A 15889-nucleotide genomic window follows, 5' to 3' on the forward strand; every position below is an offset into this window, starting at 1 on the left:
CATACACACAGTGCACACACACAGTATACACACACAGTGTACACACACAGTGTAAACACACAGTGTACACACACAGTGTACACACACACACAGTGCATACACAGTGTACACACACACACTGTAAACAAAGTGTACACACACAGAGTGCACACACAGTGTACACACACACAGTGTACACATACACAGTGTGTATACACACAGTGTATACACACAGTGTACGCACACACAGTGTATACACACAGTGTACACACAGTGTACACACACACACAGTGTACACACACACAGTGGACACAGTGTACACACACAGAGTGTACACACACACACAGTGTACACACACACAGTGTACACACACACAGTGTACACACAATAATGTCCACTTTGTTGTTGTAGCTGAGCCCACGCACCCAAGGGAGGGAGCAATGAAAATGAATCTAAATCAACTTAAACTCCAACCCCGTTCTGTGACGTCACCTCTCAGCATTACTTCATCGGCGTGAAACGCCAGAGGGAGGTGTACCTCGCTAGTGACGTCATGTCACCAAGGTATTCACCCCTCCCCCGCGCTCTTGAACATGACGTCACCTCCGCTTGGGTCACTGCCGATATCGTTCCAGTGCCACTCCTTATTTGGGCAAAGCTACGCCCAGTGACTGGCGGCTCATTAACATAATGTATCCGTTAAAGCCGTTGCGAGTTTATTGCGACGGGTTCAGCACTCACGACGTAACGGAAGGAATATTAACATAATTTATTCATTCTATAATTTATTCAGTTACAGAACCGCTCATTGTGGGAGAAGCGTGTCTCGTACCCCGGATGTGACGTCACCTGCTGCTGCGTGATGTCACGAGGTAACAGGAAGCGATAGCTTCCTGCAATGAAATCCGAGGTGAGAAATTCTCATTGTGGTGGTGGTTTTTGTGGTGGTTGTTGTTGTTGTTTACCAAGGTAGAGCCTCTCTCTCTCTCTCGTAGGGATGTCAGTTGAGTAGCAGCAAGCATGGGAATCGATGTCCAGGTTGGAACTTTACAACGCGGGGCCTAGCCACGCGGGGCCTTGCCTCCTGCCCTCGCCTGATTGCGTTTACTTTAATTATCTCGCTTAAGTTTAATTTGTCTTCACCCGGCTCGCCACTTTGTAACTTTTTTTATTGTCAATATTCATGCAGTTTTCATATTTTTTTGTTACCAGGCCAAGCCTGCTTGAGCTGCTATACCGCTCTTGTTATCAGAAGCAACCTGCCCACAATAACAAGGTGAGGCTTTGTCAACATGTGTGAATGTTTTGACTTAAAACTTTGGTGACTCTAGGAATTTATATTCTTGGTTATTTCGGTAAAGTCATGTAGATAGAAAATTAAATGAAAATAAATAAATGAATAATTCCAAATAAAGCAAAAAAACTCACGTCGTTTTGATCGCAACACAAGTGGTGTTTATTTAATGTAATTGTATTATCAATTATTGTTATTTTCTATCTACGTAACTTTACTGAAAGAAACAAGAATACGTGTGTCAATGTCTATCGGTCAAAGACGATAGGCAGAGAGACGCGCAAACTCCAAATATACAGCAGGCGTCAGGGTCGGGATCGAACCCACGACTTCCTGTATACCAGGTGAGGTAGTTAACATCTCACCACGGAGAGAGACACGCAAACTCCAGTTAGCCTCGGCTATTTGCGTTGATCCTCGATTAATTACTTGGTGGAGTGAGGAAGCATTCATGCCAAGCAGATGAAGGTGGCCAGGCGTGATTCTAGACACGCCACCGCCTGTTTACCCAGTGACTGTACAGTTTGTGTTTGCAGTAACGTCTATTAACTCTGTTGAACACGGAGGTTATAGCGTAACAATAGTTTACTTTTGTTTTCCTCTGGAACTCTTTATAATAATGGAAACAGGAGGTGAACACAGCACACACATGCAGCTGAAGTCGGAACTGTTCATCCCAGCATTCAAGGACATCTGAGCCTGGATTCACACCTCTAAGTTGCGATTGAACGTTAATTTATGAATTTCTGCCTAACACAAATAGTATTGTTTTCAACACCCTTTGCTATGTCAGCTGAATTTAGCTCTCATAAATATTCCTTTTGTAGCCAGACAGCTGAATTTGTGTACTCGGAGTTTTGGGTGAACATTCATTTTGAAGATACGAGGGCTTCCAGGCATGTTTATAACCATTTGCCCTCTCATTGTGTGCAATAACAGCCCTGTGATGAATTTGGGACACGTTTTCACTACATCATGAATATATGAATAAGTATAGACGTGTAAGTCACGTGTTACTGTGTATATATGCATTCCTCTGTGCCTCGATGCTGTCATGTAGATGGTGTGGATATTTTTTTCTGTCTGCAGCTGACGCTGGTCTGATGGAGCAAAGGCATTCAGCGCAGCTCGGTACGACAAGTCAACAATGCGACCAGCGTGCATACAGCACGGATCGGACTGGAAATTTGACACGGCACCAGAGAACTCACACGGGAGAGAAACCCTTCAAGTGCACAGTGTGTGGGAAGGCATTTGCATGGCCATCAGTTCTTGAGATACACCAGAGAACTCACACGGGAGAGAAACCCTTCAAGTGCAGTGTGTGTAACAAGGCATTTGCACATTCATCTGCTCTTAAAATACACCAGAGAACACACACGGGAGAGAAACCCTTCAAGTGCACTGTGTGTGGGAAGGCGTTTACACAGTCATCTACTCTTGTAGAACACCAGAGAACACATACGGGAGAGAAACCCTTCAAGTGCAATGTGTGTGGGAAGGCATTTGCACGGTCATCTGCTCTTGTAGAACACTAGAGAACACACACGGGAGAGAAACCCTTCAAGTGCACTCTGTGCGGGAAGCCGTTTGCACTTTCATCACATCTTCAAGTACACCAGAGAACACACGGGAGAGAAACCCTTCAAGTGCAGTGTGTGTGGGAAGGCGTTTACACAGTCATCTGCTCTTAAAAAACACCAGAGAACACACACGGGAGAGAAACCCTTCAGGTGCACTCTGTGCGGGAAGGCGTTTGCAATTTCATCACATCTTCAAGTACACCAGAGAACACACACGGGAGAGAAACCCTTCAAGTGCAGTGTGTGTGGGAAGGCATTTACACAGTCATCTGCTCTTAAAAAACACCAGAGAACACACACTGGAGAGAAACCCTTCAACTGCAGTGTGTGTGGGAAGGCGTTTGCAAAGTCATCTGCTCTTGTAGAACACCAGAGAACACACACGGGAGAGAAACCCTTCAAGTGCACTCTGTGCGGGAAGCCGGTTGCACTTTCATCACATCTTCAAGTACACCAGAGAACACACACTGGAGAGAAACCTTTCAAGTGCAGTGTGTGTGGGAAGGTGTTTGCAAAGTCATCTGCTCTTGTAGAACACTAGAGAACACACACGGGAGAGAAACCCTTCAGGTGCACTCTGTGCGTGAAGGCGTTTGCACAGCAACCACATCTTCAAGTACACCAGAGAACACAGAAGCATCAGAAGATCCACAAGGAGTGGAGTCTGAAATCAGCTTGTGAAAGTCCAAGTGCCACAATAAGCCCATCCCTCATGAAACAAGAACCGGAAGAAAATCCCAGCTTGGACACTTTTAAAGGTATCGAGGTGAAATTTGAAGAGGTGATGGTGAAGAGGGAAGAAGTGATGGTGAAGAGCGAAGAAGTGAAGGTGAAATGTGAAGTGATGGTGAAGAGCGAAGAAGTGAAGGTGAAATGTGAAGATGAAGATTCAACTCCAAAATGGGACCTTCACATCGATGGAGGCAACGTGAAGCAGGAGGAGAATTCTGACTGTGAGGCAGAGCGAGGCAACTCCGAGCAGTTTGTGGAAGTGGAGGTGTGGGTGGACTTCTTAGACAATACAAAGTCAAATGGAGACCCGGTAGATGTGTAAGCTTGAGACAATGTCGCTACAATAGATGCACCTTTGTCACAGGCCTTTAATGACAAGAATGTGAAGTTGGACACTCAGTTTCTAGGTTCATCCTGCAGAGTAAGAGTGGCCAGTCTTTGTGGACCTGTGGGTTGGGTAGATCTCTAACCAGGAGCGAGAGACAAGCTCCCAAGCATTCACTATGTTATAATATTTGCATTTACACGGTGCTTGCTTAACCGCCTCAGCAACTCGGAGTTTTGTGTCGTACCTCGTCTAAAACACTCGAAGAGCATCCCCAAGTAGCAGCTGCCCCTGTGTGGCACAGGGTGGTGGCCCTGCACCGGCCTGCATGTGGACAAGAGCCTGTCAGTAGGGGGCGATGATTGATGCGTCGTCTCAGTTGTGTAGTTTGTAGGCAATCTTGATTCGAAGCTTTCGTGACTGCAGGAATCCACACTCTTGAGTTCTTTCGGTAAAGTCATCACGTGGGTAGAAACATAACAGACCTCGGCGTTTAGATCACAACACAAGCAATCATCATCAGGTGGGACAACCACAGCAAGGGAAACTGCTGAAGTAGTAGGCGCCTACTCCAGCAGTTTCTTGTTCTTGCTGCTGTGCTTGTCCCACCTGATGACGATTGCTTGTGTTGCCATCGAAACGCCGTGATCTATTATTTGTAGCGTAATGTTTAGAATTTGCTACATTTTGACCCAGACGCCAACATGCAACGGCCTACTCGTTTTGAATGACGCAACAATAGTATGTTGTACATACACTGTTAAGCAGACGGTGCGTATTTGTAAAATAACTTCTTGTTAATACGATGTAACGTGATGCAGTCAATTTCGCTGCAGTAATTCAATGTTAATATGCCCGTCAATATGCCCGTCAATAATTTAGAATGAATACTTGTCTGATTGTGCGCGTACATGTAACATTTTGTCTGAGGATCAAACATTGAATAAGTGATGTTAGGACAGAGTGTGTGTGTGTGTTTTGGAAGTAACCTGTACAGAGAACTCGGGTGAGACCCGTTGTTCTTGTGATACAGGTCAAAGGGTACTTTTGTGTTTCACGAAGCGTCTGCCTCTAGAGCAGTGGTTCTTAACCTTGTTGGAGGTACCGAACCCCACCAGTTTCATATGCGCATTCACCGAACCCCTCTTTAGTGAAAAATAAAATGTGATTTTTTTCAAATTCAAGATGTAGATATGTTTTTTACTGGTACACAAAATGAGCCGTGCATGAACATTACCTTGTTCAAAGAATAAAACCAACACAATGCATAAACTCACAACAAATTACATACCTGGAAATCAATGTGACTTCTGCTGTTGCCTTTGAGAGATCAGTTCAGATATGCGTGGCTTCACCTTGGCAAGTGCCACTCTCATGTCATTTTCACAGCAAAGTCTGTTCCTTTTCTTCGTTTTTATGTCCAGCATCCTCGAAAAGGATTGCTCACAAAGATATGTTGTAACAAATGGTATAAAAAAAATCCAGGGCTTTCTTAGCAATAACTGGATACTTGTTCATTTGTCGACACCAAAACGTTGAGAGCGTTGTTGTTCTGAAGAGTTGCTGTTGAACCTGGCTCTGCTGAATTTCAATGATTTCGTCGAGGAATTCATCATTGACATCTGCTGTTTCAACAGCAAACGTGAACGGCTGTCTCACCCATGCTGGATATGACTCTCTTGTAGGGAAATATCCGTCGAGAGACTTTGCAAGCTCATCTAAGTGCGTGGCAATTGTTTGCTTCAGTTCCGTGGATACAGAAATATCTCCGATTCCAGACACATCTTCGATCTTACTTGCACAGTCGTCCAGAAGCGGGAAGTTTGCGAAGTTATTGTTCTCTGTTCGTCGTTTCCATAACGGTAGCTTTTTTTGAAAAGCCTTCAGGTGTTCTTCCGCTTCCATGATATTGACTCCACCACCCTGCATCTGCTGATTGAGATGATTGAGAGCTGCGAATATATCAGCCATGTACGCTAAAATGAGAATGAACTCAGGATTTTTGAAGCAATCTGCATGGCAGTGTTGGTGCTCTTGCAAAAACAGGGCTAATTCCACACGCATAGCAAAAACACGATTCAGCACCTGTCCCCGGGATAACCACCGAATATTAGAATGGAGCAGAAGTACCTCAAATTCAGAGCCCATTTCTTTACACAGCTCACTGAAGATGCGGTGCCTCAGAGCACTTTTTCGCACATAGTTCACACATTCCACCACAGTTTTTAATACTTCTGCCATTTTTGGAGGTAAGGTTTTTGTTGCCAACGCATGCCTGTGCAGAATACAATGCGTCACAATGATGTGTGGTGCATCGGCCTTTACTAGCGCACCAAAACCAGACTTTCTTCCCAGCATGACTGGAGCTCCGTCCGTACAAACTGCAGAAACCATATCCCATGAAAGATTGTTGTCTCTGAAGAAGTCATCCACAAGCTTCTTCACATCGGCTGCCTTCGTTGTTGTAAGAGGCTTACAAAATAAAAACTCTTCTTTTATCATGTCGTCTTTCACATAGCATACAAAAACAGCAAGCTGGCTTAGATCAGAAACGTCTGTGGTTTCGTCGAGTTGAAGGCTGAATTTTGCCCGGCTTGAAATCAGATCTGCGACTACTTGAGCCAAGATGTCTTTACTCATGTCTTCTATTCTGTCACTGACGGTGTCATTTGAAAGGGGAATTTGGGATAATTTACCTTCGGCCGCTGTTCCGAGTATCAGATTCGCCATCTTTAATGCAGCTGGTTTCACAAGTGTTTCACCAATGGTGTGTGGCTTGCCCTGCTTTGCGATCAGGTAAGCAACTTCGTACGATGCTGTCAGGATCGGTTTGTTAACAGGTACAAATCCAAGAGCAGGCAGAGTGGCCCTTTCATCGAATCTGGCTCTCTTCACCCTGAATTCAGCAAGTGTTGTGTTCTTGTATTCCCCGTCTCCATGCAGCTTCAAGAAGTGTTCCTTTAGTTTTGCCGGTGCAAGACTAGAGTTGCTCAACTTGGCGTTGCAAATCATGCAGATAGGACGCTCACTCCCATCACGTTCCGTGATACATGAGAATCCATGTTGTACATATTCGTCCGACCACTTTCTTCTTTTGCCCGACATAGTTAGTATGGATAAAATATTAAAGAAATCACACGACGTACGACAACAACAGTCACACGTTGACTACTGAGTACGCACTAAATTCCCCGCAGTGCTGATTGGCCAAGCAGTGTAGCATGATCATCTGCAGCCAGTGATGGCCAAGCGGGCCGTGTGTGTCATCACAAATTTACACAATAATTCAAGTGTGTCCGGACCTCCGTGGCGGGGGCTCTGCCGAACCCTAGAGATCGACTCACCGAACCCCTGGGGTTCGATCGAACCCAGGTTAAGAACCACTGCTCTAGAGCAACTCATTGTCTTTGAAATAAGGAGCACGCTCGGATCATTAATCAGTTACAATGCATACCACTTGAAAGTTACACGTATAGGAGGAGGTACATTCTCTACAACACGAATTGTAGTTTGGTCTTACGTGTTGACGTTGATTTTGTCTAACTGGGACTAGAAATGCACCTTGCTGATTCACGTCTGGATTTTCGTACCTATCGGTTGAAGCAAACCCCACTGCTGTTGTTGAGACGCTGTGCACCAATAATGGTCCAACACGTTGACGGCCTTCAGGCCAGGAAAGTCACAACATTTGCACACGAAGGACGCATTCACGCAAGTACCCCATGCTCTGTTTTGAAGTTTTAAAATGAAACATCTTTGAATTGTGTTGTGTTTTGAATTAGATTGTTTTTTTTCCTCATTAAAAGCTTGTATCAATTTTCATCTGGAAGACTTCATTGAAAAGGAGATTTCGTGTGAATTGTCTCGTCATTAAGTAGATGGCCTTGCCGGGGGTTCGGTTCAATGCGGACACAAACAGTGTACACATACACAGTGTGCACACAGTGTACACACACACACAGTGTACACACACACAGTATACACAGTGCACACACACACAGTGTGCACATACAGTGTACACACATAGTGTACACACAGTGTATACACACACAGTGTACACAACACACAGTATACACACACAGTGTACACACACACAGTGTATACACAATAATGTCCACGTTGTTGTAGCTGAGCCCACGCACCCAAGGGAGGGAGCAATGGAAAATGAATCTAAATCAACTTAAACTCCAACCCCGTTCTGTGACGTCACCTCTCAGCAATACTTCATCGGCGTGAAACGTTAGGGGGAGGTGTACCTCGCTAGTGACGTCATGTAACCAAGATATTCACCCCTCTCCCGTCCACCGCGCTCTTAAACGTGACGTCACGTCCGCTCGGGTCACTGTCGATAGCGTTCCAGTGCCAATCCTTATTTGGGCAAAGCTACGCCCAGTGACTGGCGGCTAATTAACATAATGTATTCGTTAAAGCCGTCGCGAGTTTATTGCGACGGGTTCAGCAATCACGGACATATGGGCGCAACAATAACATAATTTATTCACTCGATAATTTAGTTACGGAGCCGCACATTGTGGGAGGAGCGTGTCTCGTACCCCGGAAGTGACGTCACGTCACCTGCTGCTGCGTGACGTCACGAGGTAACAGGAAGCTATCGCTTCCTGCACTGAAATCCAAGGTGAGAAATTCTCATCGTTGTGGTGGTGGTTGTTGTGGTGGTTGTTGTTGTTGTTTACCAAGGTAGAGCCTCGCTCTCTCGTAGGGATGTCAGTTGAGTAGCAGCGAGCATGGGAATCGATGTCCAGGTTGGAACTTTACAACGCGGGGCCTAGCCACGCGGGGCCTTGCCTCCTGCCCTCGCCTGATTGCATTCACTTTAATTATCTCGCTTAAGTTTAATTTGTCTTCACCCGGCTCGCCACTTTGTAACTTTGTTTTATTGTCAATATTCACGCAGTTTTTATTTTCTTTTGTTAGCAGGCCAAGCCCGCTTGAGCTGCTATACCGCTCTTGTTATCAGAAGCGACCTGCCCACAACAACACAAGGTGAGGCTTTGTCAACGTGTGTGAATGTTTTGACTTAAAACTTTGGTGACTGCAGGAATTAATATTCTTGGTTCTTTCGGTAAAGTCACGTAGATAGAAAATAAAATTAAAATAAATAAAAATAAATTGTAAATAAAGCAAAAAAACTCACGTTTTGATCGCAACACAAGTGGTCTTTATTTAATGTAATTGTATTATCTGTTATTGTTATTTTCTATCTACGTAACTTTACTGAAAGAAACAAGAATACGTGTGTCAATGTCTATCGGTCAAAGACGATAGACGGAGAGACGCGCAAACTCCAAATATAGAGCAGGCGTCAGGGTCGGGATCGAACCCACGACTTCCTGTATACCAGGTGAGGCAGTTAACATCTCACCACGGAGAGAGACACGCAAACTCCAGTTAGCCTCGGATATGTTCGTTGATCCTCAATTAATTACTTAGTGCAGTGAGGAAGCATTCATGCCAAGCAGATGAAGGTGGCCAGGCGTGATTCTAGACACGCCACCGCCTGTTTACCCAGTGACAGTGTACAGTTTGTGTTTGCAGTAACGTCTATTAACTCTGTTGAACACGGAGGTTATATCATAACAATAGTTTACTTTTGTTTTCCTCTGGAACTCTTTATGCGAATGGAAACAGGAAGTTAACACAGCACACACATTCAGCTGAAGTCGGAACTGTTCATCCCAGCATTCAAGGACATCTGAGCCTGGATTCACACCTCTAAGTTGCGATTGAACGTTAATTTATGAATTTCTGCATAACACAAATAGTATTGTTTTCAACACCCTTTGCTATGTCAGCTGAATTTAGCTCTCAAATATTCCTTTTGTAGCCAGACAGCTGAAATTGTGTGCTAGGAGTTTTGGGTGAACATTCATTTTGAAGATACGAGGGCTTCCAGGCATGTTTATAACCATTTGCCCTCTCATTGTGTGCCATAACAGCCCTGTGATGAATTTGGGAAACGTTTTTACTACATCATGAATATATGAATATAGACGTGTAAGTCACATGTGACTATATATGCATTCCTCTGTGCCTCGATACTGACGTGTAGATGGTGTGGATATTTTTTTCTGTCTGCAGCTGACACTTCCTCTGACGCTTCCTCCGCAGAATTGGTCTGATGGAGCAAATGCACTCAGCGCAGCTCGGTATGACAAGTCAGCAATGCAACCAGCGTGCATACAGCACGGATCAGACTGGAAATTTGACACGGCACCAAAGAACTCACACAGGAGAGAAACCCTTCAAGTGCACGATGTGCGGGAAGGCATTTGCACATTCATCACAGCTGCAAAGACACCAGAGAACACACACGGGAGAGAAACCCTTCAAGTGCAGTGCGTGTAACAAGGCATTTACACGGTCATTTGCTCTTAAAATACACCAGAGAACACACACGGGAGAGAAACCCTTCAAGTGCACTGTGTGTGGGAAGGCATTTTCACAGTCATCTGTTCTTAAAGAACACCAGAAAACACACACGGGAGAGAAACCCTTTAAGTGCACTGTGTCTGGGAAGGCATTTGCATGGCCATCAGTTCTTCAGACCCACCAGAGAATTCACACGGGAGAGAAACCCTTCAAGTGCACTGTGTGTGGGAAGGCGTTTGCACGTTCATCTACTCTTGTAATACACCAGAGAACACACACGGGAGAGAAACCCTTCAGGTGCAGTGTGTGTGGGAAGGCGTTTGCACATTCATCTACTCTTGTAGAACACCAGAGAACACACACGGGAGAGAAACCCTTCAAGTGCAGTGTGTGTGGGAAGGCGTTTGCATATTCATCTGCTCTTGTAACACACCAGAGAACACACACGGGAGTGAAACCCTTCAGGTGCACGATGTGTGGGAAGGCTTTTGCACATTCATCTACTCTTGTAGAACACCAGAGAGCACACACGGGAGAGAAACCCTTCAAGTGCAGTGTGTGTGGGAAGGCGTTTTCACGGTCATCTGTTGTTAAAAAACACCAGAGAACACACACAGGAGAGAAACCCTTCAGGTGCATTTTGTGCGGGATGATGTTTGCACATTCATCAAATCTTCAAGTACACGAGAGAACACACACGGGAGAGAAACCCTTCAAGTGCACTCTGTGCGGGAAGGCGTTTTCACAGTCACCACATCTTAAAGCACACCAGAGAACACATACAGGAAAGAAACCCTTCAGGTGCACTCTGCGGGTAGGCGTTTGCACATTCATAAAATCTGCAAGTACACCAGAGAACACAGAAGCATCAGAAGATCTGCAAGGAGTGGAGTCTGAAATCAGCTTGTGATAGTCAAAGTGCCACAATAAGCCCATCCCTCATGAAACACGAACCGGAAGAAAATCCCAGCTTGGACACTTTTAAAGGTATCGAGGTGAAATATGAAGAGGTGATGGTGAAGAGGGAAGAAGTGATGGTGAAGAGCGAAGAAGTGAAGGTGAAATGTGAAGATGAAGATTCAACTCCAAAATGCGACCTTCACATCGATGGAGGCAACGTGAAGCAGGAGGAGAATTCTGACTGTGAGGCAGAGCGAGGCAACTCCCAGTAGTTGGTGGAAGTGGAGGTGTGGGTGGACTTCCTCCGAGACAATCCAAAGTCAAGTGGAGACCCGGTAGATGTGTAAGCCAGAGACGATGTCGCTACAATAGATGCACCTTTGTCACAGGCCTTTAATCACAAGAATGTGAAGTTGAACACTCATTTCCTAGGTTCAACCTGCAGAGTAAGAGCGGCCAGTCTTTGTGGGCCCGTGGGTTGGGTAGATCTCTGACCAGGAGCGAGAGCAAAGAAGCCCCCAAGCATTCACTATTTTATAATAATTGCATTTGCTCGGTGCTTGCTTAATCGCCTCGGCAACTGGGAGTTTTGTATCTCGTCTGAAACACTCGAAGAGCATCCCCAAGTAGCAGCTGCCCCTGTGTGGCACAGGGTAGTGGCCCTGCACCGGCCTGCATTTATTATTTTTTCTGCCTGAGGACGACCGCTTGTGTTACGATCGAAACGTCGTGATCTATTATTTTGTCTACCTACGTGACTTTACTGAAAGAACCAAAGAGTATGTGAACAAGAGGCTGTCAGTAGGAGGCGATGATTGATGTTTCATCTCAGTTGTGTAATTTGTCGCTAATGTTTAGAATTCGCCAGCATGCAATGGCCTCGTTTTGAATGACACAAAAGTATGTTTTACATCCACTGTTAAGTAGACCGTGCATATTTTTTTTTTCAAATAGCTTCTTAATCAGATGTTATCTGATGCAGTACATTTCACTGCAGTAATTAAATTTTGTTAAAATGCCTGTCAATTATTCAGAATGAACACTTGTCTGATTTTGTGTGTACATGCATCATTTTATTTATAAGGGTCAAACATTGAATAAGTTACGTTAGGACAAAGTGTGTGTGTGTGTGTTTTGGAAGTAACCTGTACAGAGAACTCAGGTGAGACCCGTTGTTGTGATACAGGTCATGAAGCATCTGGAGCAACTCATTGTCTTTGACATAGGAAGCACACTCGGATCATTCATCAGTTACAAGGCATACCACCTTAAAGTTACACGTAGAGGAGATACATTCTCTATAACACGAATTATAATTTTGTATTACGTGTTGACGTAGATTTTGTCGAACTAGGACATGAAATGCTCCTTGCTGATTCACGTCTGGATGTTCACGACCAAGGGCTGTAGCAAGCCTGACCGCCGGCGGCGCCCCTCACAACCATTTGCGGCCTTGGGCCAGGAAAGTCACGAAAAAAATTGCACACGAACGACGCCTCCACGCAAGCTCCCGATGCTCCGTCTTGAAGTTTTAAAGTGAAACAACTTTGAATTGTGTTATGTATTGAATTGTATAATTGTATTTCTTCATTAAAAGCTTATTCATTGAAAAGGACATTTCGTGTGAATGTTCTCTCATCGTAATTAGACGATGGCCTTGCCGGGGGTTCGGTTCGATGCGGACTTTCACCTGTTTGGGATTGCGGGATCGAGATGAGGCGACACGGAGCTGCTGGCCGTCTGCAGGTCGATTCCAACGTAATCGAACGTCTGTCCCTGCGCCTCCGTCGTTGGTACAGGGGGTGCGTGTCTCCGTTGTGGAGTTTCTGGATAATGTTTGGAATTAACACAATTTTGACCGTTACACCAACATGACCTGTGCGTTGTGAATGACGCAACGTTATGTTTGACATCTGCCGTTTAGCAGACTGCACATATTGTGGTGAATGTTTCTGGGGTAGCCAGGTGTGCCTGTCGGATTTTAACCTTGAACCTCTGCAATAAATAGAGAATGTGCTACCATATTCCTGGTTCTTTCGGTAAAGTCACGTGAATAGAAAACAAAAATAAGAAAATTGGAAAATAATAAATTGATGAAAAGATGCCCATTGGTCGACTGAGATGACTGTGCCCCCCACAGTGTACACACACTGTGTACACACACAGTGTACACACACTGTACATTCACAGTGTACACGTACACACAGTGTGTACGTGTACACACACACAGTGCACACACAGCGTGTACGTACACAGTGTGTACACACAGTGTACACAATAGTTTCAGTTTATATATTTTGGTATACCCCTGTGAGCCATTCGGCTCTTGAATCAAGTGCAACCACAACAAACACAAAAACGAACAAGAAACACATCTTAAAGTGACTACTTTGTGTGACTCTGCAAACAGAAAATCCATGAATAAAAAACAGCAAAATATTCCTGAAAAAAGCACCGTACACCAACGCTGTGTGCTAAAAAATCCCAGTGGGATGCAATGTCCACGTTGTTGTTGCTGAATTCAAGGGAGGGAGTAATGGAAAATGAATCTAAATCAACTTAAACTCCAATCCCGCTCTGTGACGTCACCACTCAGCATCACCTCATCGGCGTGAAACGCCAGGGGGAGGTGTACCTCGCCAGTGTCGTCATGTCACCAAGGTATTCACCCCACCCCGTCTACCGCGCCCTTGAGCGTGACGTCACCTCTGCCTGGGTCACTTCCGTTATCTGTTCAAGTACACTCCTTATTTGGGCAAAGCTACGCCCGGTGACTGGCGGCTCATTAACATAATATATTCGTGAAGGCCGTCGCGAGTTTATTTGCGAAGGGTTTGAGCACCCACGCCCCATCCCTCCACGTATGGGCCGGGCTCATTAACATAATTTATTTAAATTAGGTCCGGCTCGTTGCGGGAGGGGAGTGTCTTGTACCACGCAAGTGACGTCATCTCATGCTGCCGCGTGACGTCACGAGGTAACAGGAATTTGCCGCTCCGCGCGTGAACTGAAATCCGAGGTGAGAAATTCTCATCGCGGTTGTGGTGGTGGTGGTTGTGGTGGTGGTTGTTGTTGTTGTTTACCAAGGTAGAGCCTCTCTCTCGTAGGGATGTCAGTTGAGTAGCAGCGAGCATGGGAATCGATGTCCAGGTTGGAACTTTACAACGCGGGGCCTAGCCACGCGGGGCCTTGCCTCCTGCCCTCGCCTTATCGCGTTTACTTTAATTATCTTGCTTAGTTGAGCAATCTTTGTAAGAAAGTAATCTACCAGGCTATGCGTTTATTGTGTGTTGATCGACTCTCTGTGTTGCATTGCATTACATTTCAAAAATTTTACTCAGTTTCTTTGATTAAGTGTGCTTTTGATTTAAAGCTTTCTTGACTGCAGGGATTTATATTCTTGGTTCTTTCGGTAAAGTCACCACCACGTAGAAGGGAAACAATAAAATAATAAAAATATCAAACAATAAAATTCTCACGACGTTTCGACTGCAAGACGAGCAATCATGATCAGGTGTGAAAACCACAGCAAGAACATTTTCTTGCTGTGGTTTCTTGCTGTGGTTTTCACACCTGATGATGATTGCTTGTGTTGCAGTCGAAACGTCGTGAGAATTTTATTGTTTTATATTTTAATTATTTTATTGTTTCCCCTTCTACGTGGTGACTTTACCGAAAGAACCAAGAATATAAGTGTGCTTTCTCTCTCTCTCTGCGTGTACTCGTGTTATTATTATTTCCTGCAGTCACCAAAGTTCCAAATCTCTCATTGACACAAGGCCGTAATTATAATATATTATAATAATTATAATATATATTGGTGGGGGACATATCCCCCCACAATAATCAAACATGCTCAAAATGTCTCCCCCAATTTATTGCTGTAAAAATATTTTTTTAAATAATAATTGCTATTCTATGTTAATAAAAACAATTTGCTAAACCTTGGCCACAAAATGTGGACTTGTCTTCATATAACAATGCGTAGATTTGTGTTTATATGATTGGGTTGTACTTTATGAATCCCTAATCTCTGCCATTATATACTATGAAACAAGAAAAGTAAAAAAATAAACAACAGAGCAATGTAATACAATACAATATTATACAATATTGTATCAAATAATACAAATTCCATCCCATGTGTTAGTGAAATTTTTCAATATTTTAGAAATTAGTTTAGATTTTCTTTCTGGGGGGGGAGACCCCAGAGCCCCTGGTAGATTTGTTCCCCCCCCCAATGTTGACTCCATGGCGACGGCCTTGCATTGACTCGCGGATTTCTCTAAACCCCTCCCCTCTCTCTCTGCCCCCCTCTCTCTCTATTTAAGGCCTCGACACAGAGGCGTTGTTTCTCTGTGTGCCTACAGTGAGGGAGAAAAGTATTTGATCCCCTGCTGATTTTGTACGTTTGCCCACTGACAAGGAAATGATCAGTCTATAATTTTAATGTTAGGTTTATTTGAACAGTGAGAGACAGAATAACAACAAGAAAATCCAGAGAAACGCATGTCAAAATATTATAAAATGATTCGCATTTTAATGAGGGAAATAAGTATTTGACCCCCTCTCAATCAGAAAGATTTCTGGCTCCCAGGTGTCTTTTATACAGGTAACGAGCTGAGATTAGGAGCACACTCGTAAAGGGAGTGCTCCTAATCTCAGCTTGTTACCTGTATGAAAGAC

General features: G+C 44.5%; 1 long non-coding RNA gene across 1 annotated transcript; it reads left to right on the forward strand.

Moving 5' to 3' along the window:
• Positions 1–823: 823 nt before the first annotated feature.
• On the forward strand, positions 824–4641 carry LOC142910187 (uncharacterized). The gene is made up of 3 exons (XR_012932800.1): positions 824–889; positions 1192–1255; positions 2363–4641. It is a non-coding gene; the product is annotated as an uncharacterized LOC142910187 (long non-coding RNA).
• The last annotated feature ends 11248 nt before the right edge of the window (positions 4642–15889 follow it).

This window comes from Petromyzon marinus, unplaced genomic scaffold, assembly GCF_048934315.1.
Source record: "Petromyzon marinus isolate PM22_M1 ecotype Great Lakes invasive population unplaced genomic scaffold, UKy_Petmar_22M1.pri1.0 PM_G_Scaffold_14, whole genome shotgun sequence".
Taxonomy (NCBI): domain Eukaryota; kingdom Metazoa; phylum Chordata; class Hyperoartia; order Petromyzontiformes; family Petromyzontidae; genus Petromyzon; species Petromyzon marinus.